Source organism: Apodemus sylvaticus, chromosome 4 (genome assembly GCF_947179515.1).
Source record: "Apodemus sylvaticus chromosome 4, mApoSyl1.1, whole genome shotgun sequence".
Lineage (NCBI taxonomy): Eukaryota > Metazoa > Chordata > Mammalia > Rodentia > Muridae > Apodemus > Apodemus sylvaticus.
Genome location: NC_067475.1, coordinates 26,457,005 through 26,479,495, shown reverse-complemented (window position 1 = coordinate 26,479,495; position 22,491 = coordinate 26,457,005). Strand labels below are relative to the sequence as shown.

The 22,491-nt window shown below is 36.8% G+C and overlaps 1 protein-coding gene across 7 annotated transcripts in view; it reads right to left on the bottom strand.

Annotated features, from left to right (window-relative positions):
* The window catches only part of Bank1 (B cell scaffold protein with ankyrin repeats 1), a 274,298-nt gene that overhangs the window by 133,096 nt on the left and 118,711 nt on the right, over positions 1-22,491 (bottom strand). The gene's annotated exons all lie outside the window — the stretch shown is intronic.

The following is a 22,491-nucleotide window of genomic DNA, read 5'->3' as shown; positions in this document are numbered from 1 at the left end:
TTTAAGACACTAGTTTTCAATATTTTAGACATAAATTAGAATGGAAGAATAGACTTAAGTCACCCAAAGCAATATTATTGCCCCCATCATTTAGAGTATGAATTAGTTTCACTATAATTTCTGTTCTGTTTCTAATACAAATATGTTTTAGGTGTACCACTGTCAGTTTGGTGACAAATATTCCATAGATACTGAGGGAATTTGCATATATTTTAAGAAATTAAAATGACTGTTTAATATCTGATTGTTTTAGGTTGTTAGAATTAGCCTTTGAGATTCTGGTAGTATTTGCTGGTAAGAGATCCTAAATCACGCATTTTTATCTACATGGGATTTTTAATGGAAATGTGTAACATAAATCACAGAAGGTGAAAAAAGAAATCAGAGACAGACAGATTTAGAAAGCAAAATTATTCTTATAGATCTAAAAATCAATTCAAAATACTGAAATTTCTATAAAATCATGGATGAATAGAATTGTATCCACAATCTGGAGACCAGGATGAGGTAGACTCCCATGGGGCACAATGCCATTAGCTGCTCTCCTCCCAGTGCATGGAGTGAGATTCTGTAGGAGCCATCAGTCACAGAATAATGGCTAGTCTATGTGGTATCAAGTTTTTATTTTTTTTAAATTTTTGGTAATTAAACTTAATGTGGGTGTAGTGAGGGGCTTTGTTCCATAACTATTAGATTCCCTTGGGACTCCCTTACACTAATTAGTTGGGAATAGCACGGTCGGGTCTATCAATTATGCTGTCACTAAAAATATGGTTTCCTGTGACAGTTGGTAATATATTGAATAATAACTGTGGTAAATTCAAAGACTATTTCTTGATTCTGCCCCTATTTTTAAATATCATAAAGAGTTTTCAAAAATTAATATAAACAGCTTCCCAAAAACTTGATTATGAGCCCTGGGTTAAGGTGTTAATGGTATATTTCTTTCCACACTGCTAATGAGTAGGCCCAGGGGCCACTAATGAGCTAAGGATTTTTCTCTCTCTCTTTTTTTTTTCAGAAAATTAACAGTGCACAGAAAGACTTACATTCCTATTTACATCCACAAATCAATTTGCAGGTGCGGATGTTTTCCTGATTGACTCCTTAAGAATTTCTTATGATTTCCATTCCTCTGCTCTTTGAATTGCAGCACAGGCTCTTGCTTTCACCATGGAAATTTATCTTATTCTCTCTTATCAACTCTAGAAAGAATTTCAATACAATAAAGGCAAACCAAAAATCACGGTCTCATGCACTTAGATTCTTGAGTGGATAGTGTAGAGATGGACAAAATAAAATCGAAGATACCCCATATCATGAATATATTCCAGAAAAGGGTAAATTCAATAGCTAAAGAGAAGGCTGTGCAAAATAAAGGAAAATTTGAATAGCAGGTGACATTTGGGTTAGCAACTTGAATACAGTGGTTAAGAGTACAGTACATAGAGGGTGTGGCATTTCCACATAGGAATTTGCCATGGTCCTGCTAGGACAAAAGAAGCTGAGTGCTACCAATGGAGTGAGTGTTTCATATAAAAGAGGATGGCCTTGTTGAATATCAATGAGAGGAGAGGCCCTGGGTCCTGTGAATGCTCTTGGCCCAGTGTAGGGGAATGCCAGGTCAGGGAAGAAGTGGGTGGGTTATAGTGAGCAGGGGGAGGGGAATGGTATAGGGGGTTTTTGAAGGGAAACAAGGAAAGGGGATAACATTTGAAATGTAAATAAAGAAAATATCTAATAAAAAAAAAACTATGGCCTTAGTGAAAATTCCCCAGAAGTTCACCTAGCAATATAGTTTTAAAATGACATTTGACTGTCACTATAGTCAAACGGTGTTTGTTAGATGGCTGTCCAGGGAATCTCTGATTTGTGTATGAATTAGTCTAATGAAATAGAAATTAGAAAGATTTTTAATGAACTTGAGAGATGGTTCAGAAGTTAAGAGCACAGTAAGCTCTTTCAGAGGTCCTGAGTTCAATTCCCAGCAACCACATGGTGGCTCAAAACCAGCGATGATGAGATGCGGTGCCATTTTCTGGCCTGCAGGCATACATGCAGGCAGAATGCTGTATATATAATAAATAAATCTTTTTTTAAATAAAAAAGAAAGAAAAGTCCTATGCTATAAGAAAAAGAAAGAATTTTAAGTTATGGTGACAAAGCCACTGGCTATACCAACCTTACCAATCCAATTTTTTTCCTTCTGCCCTGGAGATTAAACCTAGGACCTTATATATGGTAGACAATTACGAATCAGTGAACCACTTCCCAGACCTGGTGGCTTGCTTTGCAAAAACCAAACAAATAAAAAACTTAAAACAGCAGCAAACAAACAAACAAACAAACAAACAAAACTCTTTACAAACCTAAAACAAAGGTTGCCACTGGCTTCTAAAACTACTTGGGATGCATGTGACAATGGGTCTCATAATTGGTTTTTCAATCCCATCAAAAGGGATGTAAGGTTTCCCTTCAGTGACTACCACAAACATTTCCCCTCAGCTCCTCACACATGTCTATTGTCCATTGGCGTCTACAGGGATCTCACTATGGGTAAATCCTATGGGTAAATCAATTGAATCAGTGAGAAATCGATTATCCAGGTTCCCTTGTAATTACTGCTGGCTTGTTCTGGGTGATTTGAGTCTTTTCAACCTTTTCAGTTTCCTTTTTTTTTAAAAAAAAAAAATCAAACCCCAGTGTCTTAAACTATGACTCATTTAAAACCACAATAAATATTGTACACCATGCTTAGAGCCTAGATGTTACCAGCAAAACTGTCAGTGTATGGAGTCAAGACACCTGAGATGGGACATCTCACTTATAAAAGGGGGAAAGGCATGTGTTAGTAAGAAGTGTGATGGGCCTATGGAGTGATCACTAGCTGTCAGTTTGTTAGTTTCTCCACATGGTAATAATGTGATCTGAGGATAATTGTCTATTGCTCTTAAACTAGAATGGGAAAAAGTTTTTTGCTTTTCTGATATGTTATGCTCCTTTCTTAGTTTTTATTTATTTACTATTTTAGGTAGCTATGCTTCCTAGTTGGTTTAACACTCCTTGTCATTATAACTAGCATTAATGTATTTTACATAATCAGTACTTAATAACATATATACTAAATTGTACTTAGGATATATGATGATATGCTTGTGAAGAGGCTGATGCATAATAGGAGGACTACATGATGCTACAGATACAGTCTACTATTACTTTTGTGCTGAGCACAAGGCATCAATGGTGGAGTCACAGGACACTGTTACAATACTTTTGACATGAGCACAAGGCCTCAGTGGTGGAGTAATATGACACTGTTAAAATTCTTTGTGTTGAGCACAAGGCAGCAATGGTGAAGTCACATGACACTGTTCATTTCTTTAGTGCACTCTCCTTCCCATGGATTTGTTTTTCTGAACAGCGTCATCAACAACAACAACAAAAGCACCAAAACCAAATCAACCAAACAAATTCTAAAATCACTCAGTAGAGTATTCTTGGCTTTCCTTGGGGTACAAAATATGCTACCTGTTACCCCAACAAGCTGAAACTCTAAATATTATTTCTATTAGTTTTCTAAATAATTCCTGTAGTCAGCCCTATCCCCACAATGGACTGTTGTTTTGGAAATTCCCATAGAATCCATTTAAAAATTATTATTTGTATTAGTTCACCTACAACTTACACTTGAAATTGAAATGGAACAGAGATTACAGTATAATTAATTCAGACCAGAAATAGTTGAGACAGCAGTGTAAAATTTCTATGTAGTGTTTTGCAACATAAAGTTTTAAAAAATCTACAGTAAATAGACAATGAAGCCACATAGAGCTTTGTAAGAACATTTACCAGATAGCTCTTCTTAGTTTTATCCTGTTTTACTCATCCACAGATGTACTCCTTTTGTTTTGCTTTTTAATAAACTGATACCCACATAGTATATGTGCATATTTCACCAAAAAGATAATGGTCTTGTGCTATCGATGAGGTATTATATCACATTAGAGAAAAAAAAACATATTTTCATGTTGTTTGATGACCTAAATACATAAATTGAAATTTTATCTCCAGTTTTACTTTTAGAAGAGCATCATCTGCATTTAGTGCATCTAATTGCTGCTTCTTACAAGATTCACATAGAGTATTCCCTCTTCCATCCTGTTGGTGGGTGGTTATGCTGTCCCAAAGAAAGTGTAGAAGCCAGGAGTGATTCCTGAGACCACGAAAGGGCTAGTGCTTAGCTTGTGGAATGTGCTATGCTTTTAGCTTTAACTCTTGTAGTTCAGCGTATTTTCTGCTGATCAACCCATTCCTGTTACCCATGTCCAAATCCTACCTGATTTTCAGCATCATTCCCATGTTCTAGAGGCTTCAATTAACCTCTGACTAGCCTGGCTAGAGGAATCCTGATCTTCAGGATCATCCCTACCATAGCACTTCTCATTACCTTAAACTCTCCAAACCTGGACCACAGCTTAGTGGTAGAATGCCTTGTCTTAGTCTTACAAGGTTCAATTCCCAGCACGGCAAGATGCCAAGTTGGTTGGTCTAGAATCCATCATTTTGCTCTTCCCTCTGCTTTGGACCTCTTTGTGAATGACAAAGATATGAGGGAGGTTAACTACTGGGCTCTATTAATACTGTACACTCATACTATAGCTAATAAACACCTATATTGCCAGCTTATCTTCCCAGCTTGATCCTAGCCCATCCGAACAACTTTTCAATGTGCTTCTCTGCATATAATCCAAATATTCTCTCAGAGTTGTTACCATAGATAATTGTAGCAGATAAAACCTTTGCTCCCTGCTATGGGTCCAGGGATCAGCAAAGAAACAAGAGCAACAGCTAGAACCAGAGCAGGTATCTTTAGTGCCATTGTGATTTTCCCTGGCTCAGAGTTTTAGAATTCTAAGGTTCATTGGTGGTGGTGGTGATTTGATAATTTGTTTTTTTTATTTTGTTTTTTTGGTTTTATTTCCAGTAACTCCAAAATGTCAATATCTCTAAAAAGACACATAGGTGCAATGGTATTTTATAGTTCAGTATATAAAGGCATTTGTCACCAAACATGCCAATATGAGTTCAAGCTCTAGACCCATTATGATGACTCCAGCAAGTTGTCCTTTGATATACACATTCATGCTAGAGCTCATGTATACTATTGTGTGCTCACACACACACACACAATGAATAAATGTAAAAGTTTTTAAGTAGTAATAAATTATAATGCACCCTAAGATCTTTTATCTATAAAGAAGTTTTGCTTATGATTCTGTAACAGACACAAACCCTAAAAAGTAAATATGTTCTAATTTCTAAACCTCAAGATTTACCATTTTCTCCATGAGTTATGCTTCAAATTAAAAAAGAAAGCATTATTACATGTCATTACTTTTTTGCACATCTTATCAAGACTTAAAATCCACTTTGATTTATACATACCACCAACACAAATACACATGCATGCAGGTGTGCAAATACCCTTAAGTTGTATTTAAATGACCCTACATCAGTTGTGAACCTGTATATTCTAGTCACAGATGAGGATGGTAGGTGTAAAAATCTTAGTCTCAAGAACAAAGCACTTCCTCAATCTCCATATCTTCTCTTAAAATTATGTGAAGATGATTGTCCCATTGAGGCTAAATCTTATCTTTTTAGCCACAAGGAGAGTTAACAGGATTCTTCTGTATTTATTTTAGAGTTCAGAGTAAGATTAAACTTACAATAAGGAACTTATTAAGTATGCTAATCATCAATAGCTATCACTCTCAGTTTATAAATGCAATGGTTTACTAGCCATTCTTCTGAGGTGCCTGAGGCACTTTTTCTACCATGCACTTTAGGGAATCAGCGGAGCCTAGATGTGCCTTATGCTCACAGGCTATATTATATTCCCAGCATACATGGAGGGAGGTAGAGATGCCACAAAAAGACCTACACTCTGATAGCGAAGGGAAATAATTTGCTAATGTTTAATAACTTCCTAGTTGGCTTCTGGCTTCTAATCTTTTCTACCCTTTTGCTTTGCATAATGAAAGCTGGCATCTGGAGCTTCACAGTACCTGGTCACATGCATCTCGCTAACATTGTGAGTGGCCTCAGACTTGTTTTGGTTATATTTACCCCAGTCAGCTCATTAACTCACAACACAAAATTAATTCAGGCACACAGAATTCAGGTAAACAGGAGCTTATGTTCTCCTCTTTCTAATTAAAAATATTTTTTAAAAAGAATTTTCTACATGAGTACTATGTTTATATAATTTTCATTCTGCACTCCATTCTGCAACTCCTTTAAGATTCCTTCAAAACCCTCTCAAATTCATGACCTCTTTCAATTATTCATACATAATCAATACATGCATACATTTACACTATTACTGATACATACATATGTGCATACACATAGTATATGTATGTATAACTTGCTGAATACATTTAGCATTGATCACATGTATATATGTTTAGACTGACCTCTTGATTTTGGATAACCTGTTAGGAGGCTGGTTCTTGGAGAAGACTAAGTCACACTGGTTCTCTCTCTCTCTCTCTCTCTCTCTCTCTCTCTCTCTCTCTCACACACACACACACACACACACTCTTTCAGTAGCCATTAATTGCTTGTTCTTAATCTAGGAGTGGACCTTGTGAGATTTCCTCTATCTGTATTAACTTGTAGACTGATATTATTATCACATTGTTGAGATTTTATGGGTATAGTTTTCCTGCACCCATAATATTCTATCTTTCAGCACACACCCTTGTCCCTGGCACTTACAATCTTTCTACTCCCTGCCTCTTCAATGATGATATTGCTTGATCTTTAGGTATAAAGGTTCCATTGTAGTTGGGTACCCTAAGGTCTGATATTCTCTACACTTAGACCAGCTGGGGCAATTTCTCATGAAAATTTCTCAGACTAACCTGAATGCTATGTGTAAGCAGATGCTGTGGTAGTCCGTGCATTGGCATTGCCCTAGCCTTCCCTCCTCTTCTCCCTAGGGGATAAGCTCAACGCTTGATTATAGATCCAACTGCAACTATGTAAGGTGGTGGGATTAATCTACAATCAGATGTTTCCTTACTCTGTAGATTTGTACCATGGGGCAATTATGATCAAAATTGATAGTAAGACATTTTAAATCAAAGTAATACATTGGTCAGAGTTAAGCAAACAAACAGAACCCACAAGGAATTATATGATCAATTAAGAACTGGTTCTAGTTGGCAATTTGGAGACTCAAAGAGCTTCAATTTCCTCATTTGTTACCTGACAATATTAGGATTCTTATCATAAAGCAGGAAAAACCAAAATTAGGACTGTGTGTTCTCTATCCCCAAGGCCTGGCACCAGGACTGCTGACAGTGTAGACTAGCCCACAGTCTGTCAGTTTACGGGTCCAACAAAGGCCAGTGCTGCTGTTAAGGTAGAAAGGCAGAAGTCAGTGTTCCTAAGAAAAGTAAAGGTGAGCCTTTTGTCTTTTCAAGCTTCTGGTTGTTGGATGAGGCTCTTCCAGGTCAGGCAGGACAACTCTCTTCATTCCATCTACTGAGGAAGATTCACCTTAAGTCATCTACTAGAGTAAGTTCAGTTTTAAGTAAGTAAGTTTTCAGAAGTGTCAGGACACCCAGTGGTGAAGTCAGGTATACCAATAAAATTAATTCTAACAATACTCTTAACAGCCAGTGAAACTGTAGCAATAAAATAGGGCATGAAGCAGAGCTAAAGATATTAGTGGAAAATTAAACTGACGAGAATCGTTACTTGATTCAATTTAATCTACAAAATAAAAACTGGCGGGTATTTTTTCATACTATAGTCAAATGCTCTTTTAGTGAGTTAAATGTGTATTATATTTGGTCTTCTATGTGTTGTGTATTGAGACTGGGTCTCAGTATACAGCTTAGGCTGGTCTTGCACTTGTATTATCCTGTATCAGCATGTTGACTTCTGGAATTATTGGTGTGTACATCAATCCAGGCTTCTTTTTTAAAGTTCTTAGAGATACTATGTAGATCACAGGAAAATCTGAGCTTAGATGCAGGCTTCCATCTGAATTGAAATCTTTAATATATTTGTCAATAAAGTTACATATTTATATCTATTATATACATTATGTATTTCAATATATAACATGTTATTGTACAGTTATATAAATTATATAAAATACATATTTATGTAGCTCAGTTCTACTTCTTACCCCTAGGACACAGTCAATTCATCATTCTGTGCTTCATTTTCTTCAATCACAAATTGAGGACTGTAGTAAAGGGGCTGTTATCATATGTAACAAAAGCATACTCCAGAAGTTCTTTGCAACTTACTGTTGATTCTGTTATTTCAGACTCTTATATAATGGCTAAAGATTTTACCACTCAATTCTCTTACCAGCGATTAGATATGAGGGTATCTCTGCACATTAATGTGAGCAGTAGTGGTGGTGCATGCCTATAATTTTAGAACAAGAGGGATATTCAGAAAGACCTTGCCTTTGAAAGATAAACAATAAGCAGGTAGCAGGGCTACTAGCCTGTAATCTAAGCAGTTTAAGGGTGAAAGTCACTGGAGAGCCAAGAGTTCAAGGTCATCCTCAGCTATGTAGCAGGTTAGAGATAATCCTGTGTCAAATAACAGCCACAAACTACAAAAAACAAGACAACAAAATATGAGCTCATAAAGAGTAGTGATTTGGACTGGAGAGATGGCTCAGCAGCTAAGAGCACTGATTTCTCTTCCAGAGGTTCTGAGTTCAATCCCCAGCAATCACATGGTGGCTCACCACCATCTCTAACAGGATCTAATGCCTTCTTCTGTTGTGTCTGTAGACAGCTACAGTGTACTCATATACATAAAATAAATAAATATGTAAATATTTTTAAAAAGAGGACTGATTTAATATCACTATGACTGTGACACTACTCTGAGTGTGTGTGTGTGTGAGATAGAGAGAAACAGACAGACAGAGAGAGAGAGAGAGAGAGAGAGAGAATTTCCCCTGAGACTGTCATTGAGTGTGCAACGTGACAGGATGATAATATACATCCTTATATAATTTACAGTTTTGTAGAAGAAATATTAAACCATTGTCTAAACTAATATTATCCGCAGGCTGATGTAGTCTCATTAAATTCATAGTCTGGTAAAGGACACAGTTTGGAGACTTGAACTTATTAGCACATTAGTTACATCAGCACGTCTTACGGCTATTCTGTGAAAGCAGCGTACTGTAAAAGTATCTGTAAAAGTAGGATTTTAATGACACAATATGTGGTATTGGGCATGGTGTGAGAAATGCATTATGATTTCTTGTAAGTAGACTTCAATTAAAAATTTAAGAGTATTCACAGAATTTATTACTTTCTGATGCTCCCTTACTTATTTAATTTTTTAAAACTGTTTTCCTATAATCAAGGAGAATACAGCCAGCAGGAAAGGGCTTGTAGAATACAATCCCAGGCAGTCTTGATTATGGGGATTTGACAAATGTTTTACAATGAAAGAATTCATTTAATAAATTAAAGATACAGTAAAACAAAATATAGTTCCTATATTCATCCCTGTCTGAAAGGAAGTTCTAGATTAACCTATCTAAGGGAAAAATGATCATAATTATTTTCCATCTTCATTTTACGAGTTAGACTAAACAGGAAAGGAAAAATATAATGTGGATATTTACAAGTCAAATAGTTGACTTTTAATTAGAAAAGAGTAACTATGAGTAAAATTCACTTAGAAAGCAAATAAAATATTAAAAGTTTTTGCAAGGAAGTTGTGATAATAAGACTTGATAAAATCCAAAGAGTCTTTATGTACAGAATTTGACTTTCTTAGCAACCTGATACTACTTCAAGCAGATTTTAGATAGGAAGAAAAACAGTGTGTGTGTGTGTGTGTGTGTGTGTGTGTGTGTGTGTGTGTGTATAATTGATCTCTTTCTACTTACTTGATATCATAATGAACATTGAATATAGCATAACCACCTGATGGATATTCCAAAAACGATTGTGATCATAAAACCACTGATGATTCTGGCATATTTTTAGTGGCATTCAGTGCACATAGAATATGAAGGAAAAAACATACAAGAATGTTAGAGGTTTGGGCTCACCCAGTGAGGTCACATTATTATATTTAGATCATATTGTCTTCTTTTGCCCTAATTCAAAACCCATTCCCTTTCTCTTTCATGCTTTGAAACTATTCTGACATTGGAAAGAACCCCAGCTACTAGCAAACTCATGATACAACATCATATGTAAGTATGTAGTACTATAGGCAGTAGCTATCTATCTGTGGAAGACTTGTTGTCCCATTGTTCACTAACTTGCCAAGTGCTACCCCCGCCCCCTTATAATGTAAACTAAATACAAAATCCTTAGAGGCCAGTGAAGACATGGAATGAGGGAGGATGCATAAACTTCTAACCTAGGCTAGCACATAATAGGCTCTCAAGAAATTTCAACCTCCAAGTACTTAACTCTTCCAGAGCAATTGAATTGTGCTGCAGGCTTGTTTAGCAATGTGGCCAATATGGCAGTAATGAACCAGATTGCTTAGATAATTGGCATTCTCTCTTCCAAATGCAAGATTGATGGGTTCAATATAAGTCTGTGCAGTTACCCGTTCTTGTAATAGAGAGTTCTCATTAAGGAAATGGATTAATTGGCTTACTGATGTTTTACTGAGAGCCAGATTTGAATAAGTGGACTCGGCAGAACCGCGAAAAGAAAATTAAACACTAATAATGGGAGAAATGTGCATGCTTAGGCTAAAATCTCAGCCACAGGCTCAAAGCAAGAATCTCAGCTTGCTGCTTGTCAGTGGAAATAAACATTTAAGTCTGATAAAAATGCCTCTCTCTCTCTCTCTCTCTCTCTCTCTCTCTCTCTCTCTCACACACACACACACACACACACACACACACAGGGAAGCAGACAGAGGGACAGGCAGGCAGGCAGACCTTAGATTCAATCATGTCTACTAAATTTTCATAGGGAATCTTACAACTTATTTTATGAGATTTGTATCTGAACAGAGCCATAATGTATTATTGTATACTATTATTATTTTTCTGGGGAAAAACTCAATTATACCTACTAAGTTTTTCTTTCTCCATGTTTCCCAGTCTATGGTAGCATTGGTTTATTCTCTGGTTTAGGTCATATGCATTCCACTTTAAGGCTTAATTTGCTATCTCATTTCCTATCTGGAAGTCTTTCTCTACCTATGGGCATTCAGGGCTTTCTCCTATAAAGCTTTGTGTTGTGTAAATGCTATTTCTCAAGGATTAGTTTCCTCACTTATCTATTTCAAAATAATACCCACCAGAAATTTTCTCAAGTGCTATTCAATACAAGACGGAGACATACTTCATCCTGGCCTTAAACACTAGTTCTCATCAGAGACATCACATGAAACAGTATTTCCTTGTTTTTGTTTTTCCCTTCTGTGATTGATAAGATTTTTTTTCAACTTAACACAAACTAAAGTCATCTGACAAGAGCAAACCTCAATTCCAGGACCACCAAACAGGCAGCATACACCAGATGATATGAGGCCCCCAACACACATACAGCAGAGGACTATCGGGTCATTCAGAGATGATGCATCTAACCCTCAAGAGACTAGGGGCCCCTGGGAGTTTAGAGGTTAGGTGGGGTGATGGATGGGGAGACAGGGGGAGGGGAAGAGGTATGGGATGTGGAACAGTCTGAGGGTGGACGGGCGTGTTGGGGATTAAAATAAGGAGTGTAAAATATGGAGTTTAAGTAATTAATCATTTAACAAAAGAAAATGCCTCTATAAGATTAGGTTGTAGGGAGGTCTGTAGAGCATTTTCTTAATTAGTTATTATTGTAGCAATCCCAGACCATTGTTGGTGGTACAACCCCTAGGCTGGAGGTCCTGAGTGCTATATGAAAGCAGACTGAGCAAGTCATGGTGAGCAGGCCAGTAAATAGCATCCCTGAGCCATGGCCTCTGTTTCAGCTCCTGCCTCCAGATTCCTGTCCTGAGTGAGCCCTGGCTTTCCTAGTCTTTGATGATAAACTGATATATGCAACTGTGAGTTAAATGAACTTTTTTCTCCCTAACAAATTTTGTTCATATTGTTTCACAGAAATAAAAACCCCAAGACACGGGCCTATTATGGTGAAGGTTTCGTCTCTTGAATTTTGAGTGTGCTTACTCAATGATATTGCTTGAATCAGTCGGTAAATAAAATTGACCTGTGATGAAAATTAGGAATGCTCTTGGTTTGGAGCTAAAAGTAAGAGAGAATTTTTAAAGAATCCTAAATTTTAGCATTTATTAGAACCATTTATTTTTCCATTTATACAATATTTTTAGGGATACAGTAAGTCAATCATAATATTAACTAGCTCACATCCAAATATAGCACAACAAAGGTTTTGTTGCATATAAAGAAGATGGAAATCACATAGTACAGGGTCTGGGCTTTGCCATTTGATAATATTCCTTTCATTTTCATATTAAGGTCTATGCTTTTAGTATGAATTCAAACCAGTAATCATGCTTTAGTATTGATATAAAAGTACATATTTAGTCTACAGTGGATTATAGTAAATACACATGTCTGTCTTCACACATGAAAAAAGACTGAAACACAAACTCAATAAAGATGTAAGAAGCATACTTTCCCAATAAAATCTGAATAATTGGTAGTTGCCTACCACTCTTTTAAAAGATACAAAGCATTGTTTATTTCATGAGATCTATTCTCTAACCCTCTAGTACCAATACTCACCACTTTAACTATCATTTGTGATTTCTTTTACAGACAAGAATTATATTTCCATTAAATGGCAGTTCCAGACACAATCAGTTCTATATGAGTTAACTGGTAAAACAAGCCAGGAAAAAAAAGGGAGAGAACTGCAGTTTAGGAAGTTCATGAGAAAATAGGAATCTGAAAATTACCCAAGGGAAGTTAATGATTATTTAGCCAGCACACTCAGGAATGTAACTCTCACTACAATGCTGGAACTACTGGTATCTGAAGCAAATATGTCAAAGATAATGAAGTACCCATGTACAACGAGACACCATTTCAACCTCGACAAATTATTTAACATCTGTACTGGACAAGAACTGAAAGAACACAGATATTATCTCTCGCTGTTATTTCTACAAATGGATGTACATTACCTATGTTATTCAATTAATTTTAATGTAGCAAGCATTGAAATCACTACCCGGTGAACCAATGGGTAATCAACATCATATTGTTGCTTGTCATTTGAGCTCATGGCTGCATTCCCAGGAGCAAGGACATTCAACACAATGAGGATCAGAGCTGAGCTATTAGAGCGTCTGCATTTTCCTATTGCCAGTGGATGCATGTGGCACTCAGCTCTCCTCTGGTAGGAAAAAAAGTGGGAAGTGGCTTAAACTAGACAGTAAGGGGGCTCACCCTGCTAAAAACAAGAGCTTCCAAAAGGTGAGGCAAAGGGGATATTCACTTAAATATTGTGAGTTAAGTCTCATTTTGAAATGATATCAGGACCTTGTTCACAAGGGTTAGATTTCCCTTTGCTCAGGAGAATGGGCATCTACCTATTACTAGGAAAGAGTAGCAAATCTACCATGAATCTTTACTCTTCCAACAATTCTTAACAATAAATTATTTTAAGGTACTGATCATATATTTAGGGGAAATTAAGACAAATGCTGAGACACTGATATTATAAGATATATTTATATAAAATAGTATTTTTGATATATTAAAATCCACAATTATAGAGATAATTCATCAGGCCCATTGAAAATAATCTGAAACATGTCTGTATTACTATCACAGAATATCTGGTTTCTTGGTAATGAGGGCCGCTTTTACTCATGAAGTAAATGCTGCTGTGAGTTTTCTGCTGGGCAGTTTTGTGTCAACTTGTCACACGCTAGAATCATTTGAGAGATTAGAATCTCCGTTGAGAAAACGCTTTCATAAGACTGGGCTGCAGGCAAGCCTGTAGGGCATTTTCTTCATTAGTGATCAGTGTGGAAATGTTCTAGCCATTGTAGATGGAGCCACCACCCCTGGGCTGGTTCTACAGGAAAGCAGGCTGAGCAAACCAGGCTGGGGAAAGGACAAGGCAGTAAGCAGTGTTCCTGCATGGCCCCAACCTCTGCTCCTGCCTCCAAGTTCCTACACTGTTTGAGTTCCCATCCTAACTTCCTTTGATGATGAAGAGTGATGGAGGTAGAAGTATAAGCCAAATAAGCTTTCCTTTCCTCCCAAGATTTCTTTTTGACATGATGTTTCAACATAGCAATAGTAACCCTAACAAAGGCATGTTAACTTGTATGAACTCACACAATACTTGAGGTCTATTCAGTTGTTTTCCTCACTTTTATTTTCCCCCTAAAATTAACTGCACTGTTACAGAGATGAACTTTTATCTTCCTGGCCTGTGGTGCTTCTCATTCCTCATAGGGAAGCAGAGTAATGGGTAGTTAATTAGGGAAACTTAAAAGCTGCCTATCCTATATTCAGGTAAGGAGAGAACACACAGACACTGCCAGCTGTACTAGACACACTGAGTATAGGAATCACTTATATACCTAGCTCTACACTGAGAAAACAATCACTCTGGCCTCTCAGTAGGTTTCACTGGAAATTACAGATTATGTTTTTGCTGGGCTTTGGTAAACTTCACCAACACTATTTCAGAGATCACTGTAAACTGCCTCACACACCGGTGTTAAAAGTCATGAAAAATGTCTTTCCTAATGGCCATTTAGGTGATGTATAGCCTACGGTTGGTCTTCTTAATTGGTTTCTTACAGTTAATAAAACACATTTGGTGAAATCACTGTTACAGCTTCTTTGGTTTGAATTCAGCTATGTCTCATACATGCTGTGTTAAGCATATTAACATCAGAAAGGATGTATGAAAAACAATTACATTTTTTCATAGCTAGCAAAGTAGACAAAAGCTTACAAACCTACATTTTCAAATATCTACTACTATGAAGGGACTGAGGTTGTTTAGGCTCTGCAAACAGTTCTTGATAGATATAAAATGAAAGTCCTTTAGTTAAATTTAAGGGTTTCTAATAGACATACTATCTTTCTTCTATGTTCTTACTGTCAGAAAGTCAAGGCTCACATACATGCTGTGAAGACTAATTAGCTACCAAACCAACTTTTCAGCCCAAGAAATTAAAGCTCGCATAAACTCTGCCTTCTTCCAACAAATTTACTTTCATTCTTTTCTCTTTATGTGTATTTCCTTAATACTAATATTTTTATTCGTATTAAGTATTTAATATTGTAATATTTCCTTAATACTAATACTAATATTTCCTTAATACATATTTCATTTATTACTTATTTATTGTTTCACACAAATTCCACATGATTTTCCTTGTTTTAATTATGATACTACCTTCCAATTTGGGGTATTTAAAATCTTATATAGATGTGTAGCTATTTTTTGTTCACATTTCAAATCATGCTTGACATTACTCTGTCAAGAAGTTAAGCACCAAAGAGATGTTCTTTTGTCATTAGGCACATGTTGCTGTGGGGACTAGAGCCTTCTGCATTCACAATTTTTGAAAAATTCCAGTTTTCCTATTAAGCAGAATTGCCCTATTTGAGTGTGTATTTTATTATAGACAGACATTGAATCCATGTGCTTTGCTATAAAATCCTATAACCCTTTTCATCAGAGAATTTCACCAAGTCCTATCAGAAATGGCTGCATGCTTTCCTGCTAGATTGCTTCTGCTAACTATAATAAGCTGACTGGAAAAACACAAACTTGCTTCCTATATGATTGCGTTAAAATGACTCACACAGTAAAAATGCAAGAAAACACAAACACACACACACACACACACACACACACTAAAAAAGCAAAAAACAAAAAACAAAATTAAGGCAGAGGTCAACCAGATGGCTTGGCGGGTAAAAGTACTTGTTGTGCAGGTCTGATCACTTTCCTTACATCTCTGGAATCCGTGTGCACGTGAAGAGAGAGAACAGGCTCCCAAAAGTTGTCTTATGACATCCCACATGCTCTGTTGTACCTCTCTGTCCATACTTACACACATCATGTTCTCTTATATTTGGACATTAAGAAAAAACATTAAAGTGAGTGACCAATATCTAGAGTCGCAGTATAAACATACTTCATGGATTAACAGAAACGTTTTATGCATGCTGAGGTAGATTTGTTTTTTCTATTTATGCTCTTTGATCTCTCAGTCTATAATGATGGACTTTTCATATATCCTGACTTTCAATTTATAAATATGTCTGGAGTATTGTAAAAACATAAATAACAAACGTACAAAGATCGATAGTTTTCTACTTTGAAAGAACTGAGAGGTGTGACAGTGTAAAAAAAAAAACAAACTATGAAATCCAAGTGATATGAAGAGGAAAATGGATAAAATGTGGAGAACAACAGGGGATAAATGTCAGAACAGGAGACAGAGGGTAGAGGGAAAGTAATACTAACAATATTTGAACAAGCTATAAGGAATTATTTTTCCTTATCTAACACTACGTATAATACACATGAGTAAATGAAAATGCATATATTATTTATTGCATTTATTATTATTAATATTGAACACTATTATTCCACTAAGTGCTAAAAATGTAGCTCTCCTAGATGCCCAGACTATCTAGCAAAACCCCTAGTATCAGGCATGAGAAACTCCATTTTGAGTTGTTTGTTAAGAGAGTCCAAGAGACTCCTAAAACCATATAGGCTGTTACTGTTGTGCTTGCTTGCCTCTGAGTGATGGCTAAAGTCAGAGTTCTAAAATTCACTGTAGTTTGGTCTATTGAAACAGTATACTACAGATCATGGTTGGGCTATCTTTAAAACTGTGTTTTCAGTGAGGAGATGGCTCAGTGGATAAAGCACTTGCTACAAATGTGTGAGGTCCAAGTTTGGATCCCCATCTCCAATAAGACATCCAGGTAACTATGGCAGTTACATGTAATCCCAGCACTCATGAAGTTGAGGCAAGATCCCCAGAAAATATTGGCTAGCTAGTGTGGCTAAATCTAAGCCCCAGGTCAGAGAGATACCCTGCCTCAGGTAATAAAGTGGAAAACAATTGAGGAAGATACCTAATGTCAACCTCTGACCTGAACACATATACCTACACACATGTAAACACATATACATAGTAATATACAGAGTTTAAAAAATTCTAGATACTATGACCAGTTAATTTATTGAAACATGGTTAAAGACTTTATTAAGTGTGCACAAACAAGTTATCAATGGTTAAATATAGGCTGTTTCACCTGCTACTGTGAGCCTCCAGATAATATAAGACAGAAAAAAAATAGACAGGCTAAGTAGGATATGCTCCAATTTAAATACATGTAACGCCATTGTATACTAATTTAAATAGAACCATCTATGTGAAAGCAAAATACTGCATCTGAAGGGCTAAGTTTCCAATGCTTAGAATGACAGGGTGAAGGCTCAGGAAGAGAGACTGTCACAAGCTCAAGCACAAAGCCTGACCAGTGAGTGGGAAGGTTCCCTGTATTAGTCAGCAAATGATACTTTACACTGAAGGTTCTGCAAAGTGCCTCCACAACTACCTTTCCACACTTTATTCCAGCCGTTAACAGTGAAGAAAAGAGCATGTCTATTAGGTAGACACCAGGTACAACAGAAATTCTCTCCCTTTCAGGCCATCCTGAAACACCTACCACCTATATACCCATACACTTAAACACACAGTCCACAGGCTTGGAGGACTAGTAGGCAAAGGTCACAAGAACCTCACCACCAAAGTCCTGGTGACAATACATGTCACATTTCCCATTTCATAAAATGTCTTAAAGAATCTTTATAATTCAGAGCTTTAAAATTTTTTTTTATTTGGTTTTTTCGAGACAGTGTTTCTCTGTATAGCCCTGGCTGTCCTGGAACTCACTCTGGCCAGGCTGGCCTCAAACTCAGAAATCCACCTGCCTCTGCCTCCCAAGTGCTGGGATTATAGGCGTGAGCCACCACTGCCTGGCTGCTTTTAAATTTTTACACCAAACAATATTAACAAATATTATAGCTGAACAAAGATATTTTCTGCAAAGTTATTTCTAAAATAAGCATGTGTTGCTTTTCCAGATCTTAAGCAGTCTTCAACAGAGGATCTATTTTTTTTTAATTGGGGCTTTAATGTAACCATTCATTAAAGGCTTTCAGCTGATGAGAATGATTGGGTGACAAATTATTGCGAGAACATATTACTGATATTATTTTTGCTTTAAATACAATATTTGCTGCATGCTTTAACTGCATGTTTCAAAGCTCTTTCTACCTCACTGCCAGATTTAAGTTCTGCTTTTAATTTCTTAGTCTTTATTATCCACATTTATTAATCTTTATTAATTACATTTTACAGCCTTAAACTAACCTGTGCTGTTTGTATTTGCCATTTCAATAGTTGAGGCCTTCCTCAAGAATTTTGTTAAGCAAGCTATGGCTTGTATCCATTTGTTGGTTTAATCAACAAGTTTTTTCCCTCTGGTGTATCCATGTTTCATTTACTTCCCAGAGTAGGCATTGACAGAAACTAAAACATGGCTACTTAAACCATCTTCTCTGGTTTATATAAATGCATGGCTTTTATTCTTCTTCATTTTCATACATGTACATAATGAAATATGATCACATACCACTCTCTTCCAGCGCTACAGTTACTTCCCTAACGATTCCCATTCCTAACTTCATATCTTATTTATTTAGTAGCCTACTAATTCCCATTAGTGCAGCCTATAAGTGCATGGTGTGGGTTTCCCTGGAGCCTGTGAAAGGCACTTGGACATAGTTCCAATCCTAGAGAAATCCCGGTGTTAGACAGCTGAGACTGTTAATTTTGCTACTGAAGATGACTAGGTGATGTCATTATAAGAGCATCATAGAGCCACCTACTGCCATGGTCACCTTATCAAGACAGACTGATTACTTCAAGTTGTGAGTCAAAAATCAATCTGTCCTCCTAAGATGCTTCTTGTTAGATTTTCATCATGGTGACAAGGAAAATATCAAACATTTTTATCAATACATAAACTCTCTTTACAATGAAAATGTCTGTTCCTAAACTAAATATAAATTGCTTAATTCTCATATGGAAAAAGTAATAAAATGTAAGACAATGATTTAAGAATTTCTCTTGCTTCTTGGCGTCAGCAATAGCGTGGGGAGTTTGGTGACTGCAGATGGGATGGATCCCTGGGAGGGGGGATGCCTCTGGATGGCATTTCCTTCAGTCTCTGCTACAGTTTTTGTCTCTCCCTTTCCTTTGGACAGGATCATCTGTGGGTTAAAAATTTTGAGATGGGTAGCTGGCCCCGTCCCTCAACTGGGGGCTGTGTCTATCTAATGGAGGTGATCTCTATCGGTTGTATCTCCCCTTTGTTGGGTATTTCAGCCAAAGTCATTGCCATTGGATCCTGGGAAACTCTCACTTCCCTAGAGTCTGGGACTTTTTAGTAGTTATCCTCAGTTCCTCATCCTCCACTGCTACATGTTTCTATTCAATCTTCGGACACTTTGTACTTCCATCCTGTCCCTTCTAATACTTGTTCTTGTCCCTCCTTTTCCTTCCCCCTCCTCTCTCCCTTCTAAATCCCTCTCTCACTCTACCTCATGTGATTATTTTGTTTCCCATTCTATGTAGGATTGAAGCATCCACTCTTGGATCTTCCTTCTTCTTAAGCTCCATACATTGTATGAGTTATAATGTAGGTATATTGTAGGTATTCTGAGCTTTTTGGCTTCTCTGTGAATGCATACCATGTGTGTTGATTGTGTCTGGGTTACTTCACTCAGGATGATAATTTTCTAGTTCCATCCATTTGCCTGCAATTTTCATGATGTCATTGTTTTTAATAGCTGAGTAGTACCCCATTGTGTAAATGCTATTGCTGGTAATCCAAGAAGTACTTGCTGACAGGAGCCTGATATGGCTGTTCCCTGAGTGGTTCTACCAGAACCTGACCAATACAGACGCAGATACTCACAGCCAACCATCAGACTTGAGTCCAGGCAACCCAATGGAAGAGCTAGGAGAAGGACTGAAGGATTTGAAGGGGTTTACAACCCCATACAAAGAACAATATCAACTAACTCGACCACACAGAGTTCCCAACCACCAACCAAAGAGTCCATGGCTCCATATATAGCAGAGGATCACCTTATCTGACATCAATGGGAGGAGGGAGGTTTGACACCCCTGTATAGGGGGATGCTAGAGGGGTGAGACAGGAGTGGGTAAATGGGTGGGGGAGCACTATTATAGAGGCAAAGGGGAGGGGGAAGAGGGGAGATGGGTTTGTGAATGGGTAACTGGGGAAGGGGGTATTATCTGAAACATCAATGAATAAAATGATTAATAATAATAATATTAATAAAGAATTTCTCTTGCTCCTCCCATGCCTCTACATAGTTAACATCATGACAAGTATATAGCTGGCTTAAGAATACCAGATAATGCATATTGTCTATATTATTCTGAAATATTCTTTTCCCTCTCACTTTTTATGGCCCAGTAATGTGAATATAGGTCCCTATAAATCAACTATGTCTACTGATGAAAGAGTAAGAAGAATTGAATAAATCAGCAAACTGGCCATGACTAGATTGTGTCTGTAGTGAAAAGTATTCTTCTTCTTCTTTTTTTTAAGTTAACTAAATGATAAGTTGGTGGACCATTATAAGCTTCAAATTTGAACAGTGCTTTGCATCCATATCTTTGGGAAAAATAGTTTGAGAAAATTTTGAGGATATGTCTGAATATATGTGATGGATTAGAATAAGACTCACTACTAGAGTTACATAAATATTTAATAAATAATAAGATATTTTAGTAACATAATGAGAATCCAATTGTTTTGCTACTCAGTTTAGACACACATCTAAAGACACAGCAAACATAATTCGCAATAAACAGCATTAACATGGGGTTTATCTTTCATAACCTTACCAAGGAAATCTTAGGTTTGTTTATAAAAAGTTGATAACTAGAGAAATAATTTATGCAACCTGTAAATCATATGAAAAACTTTCCAAAAGTGTCACCACATCCTGCGGATATTTACAGTTTCTTAACCACACATTTGCAAGAGGAAATCTGATTGCCTGAAAATTTATTAAAGCTTAAGTTATCCATGGTCACCAAAATGCACTTACAGATCTGCCATCTGTTAGTGCAGCCACAGCCAGAACCACATTCTCAGTCATGGCAGGATGATCACAGATTGATATCCATCTAATCTATGATAATAAAAATCTTCTAGAAACAGCCTGGCTAAAAGGATCACAAAAGGCATATAAAAATCGCTTCACAAATTCCATACAATAGTGATCAAGATGAATCTTATAAACCTAGGAATAGGCTAGACCATGAGAACAGACATTTTGAGTCTATGACATATATATAGGAACAGAGACCTAGATACCAAAAGAGCACAAAACAAAACAAGACAAAATCCCCATTGTGTCGTATGCCTATCAGTCTTCTTGTTGTAGCCCTATATTGTCTTTTATAAGGACAGTCAGCAGGTGTTCTACAATGGTATCTAGCAGGCACATGCAGTTCTCACCGAGCCTCTAAAAGGAAAGTTAAGTCTCTAGGAAAAAAGGAGTAGAATTATAACTCTGAGAGTTGGGGATTATTTTTGAAACTAATTGTAGCTCATGAAGATTTATCCAGTGTTCACCAGAGACTGAGATTAGAGAATAGAAATTGGGACTCTTGAGGACCCGAGAGTGCCAGACAAGCATGTTACAGGCAATGGAAAGCTGATATGACTGACTGACCTGAGATACACACCATATCCTTTGATCAAGGACCTCGTAAAGAGGACATGTAGTAAAATGAATGCAGTTATCGGCACTGGTGACAGTTACTACCAACAGTGCACCAGGATTCAGGTGAGACATGCTTCTGATCTAAGGCTTTAACTACATTACTAGACTGCAGGCTGTATGTTTATTTTAAATATGTGCAAAATACATTCTGTTGCCACTTCAGAGAGTGGATGGCATGCATGCACACGCTTCTGTAATATGTTGATATGACAGCTCCTGGTAAATGGAGAACACAGATGCATTGGTTTTTGTCATCTTATTCTTTGGAAACTACAATTGACCACTATATTTGTAAGTCCAATATTTGATTGAATTTCTGTGATAATCACTTAAGGGCTAAAAGAGCCAGAACCCATTTACAGTGTCCCATCTTTCTACATTAACTACTTACTGGCAATAGAATTATATTAGTTGTGAAAATCCAAAGATAAATTTTGACATATTTACTGGCGTAATCACTGTCACATTCAACTTTCCCTAGTACGTTCACAAGTATAATTCATTTTCTGAGGCAAAAGGTACACTTCTCTTATTACAAAGCAGTGGCACTTCTAAACTTGGTTATGAGAACACAGTGTGTGAGCTTTATTTGCTGCAATAATAGCATTCCCTT